The sequence below is a fragment of the Motacilla alba genome, chromosome 22, assembly GCF_015832195.1.
Source record: "Motacilla alba alba isolate MOTALB_02 chromosome 22, Motacilla_alba_V1.0_pri, whole genome shotgun sequence".
In the NCBI taxonomy this organism is placed as follows: Eukaryota; Metazoa; Chordata; class Aves; order Passeriformes; family Motacillidae; genus Motacilla; species Motacilla alba.
Genome location: NC_052037.1, coordinates 1,871,108 through 1,871,398, shown reverse-complemented (window position 1 = coordinate 1,871,398; position 291 = coordinate 1,871,108).

Below are 291 nucleotides of genomic sequence, written 5' to 3'. Positions count from 1 at the left end.
CCAGCTGTCAGCAAACCCCACTCTGGGAACGCCCGGCTCTTGGAGGATGCAACGCTCTCCCCCCGGAGCTGTCCCAGCCCCGCGTCTGGAGCCGCTCAGCCGCTGCTCTGGGGCAGAGCCCGGCGCTCCGGGCCGTGCCGTGCTCCTCCCCGGGCCCCGGATCCGGCTGCTCCCGCCCACGCCCAGCCCCGGCTCCGCTGCCTCGGCCCCGGCGCCCTGGCTCTACCGGCTCCGCGAGGATGAGGAGGGCGATGGCCTCGCCCTGCAGGAACACCTGGGAGCATCCGCGGA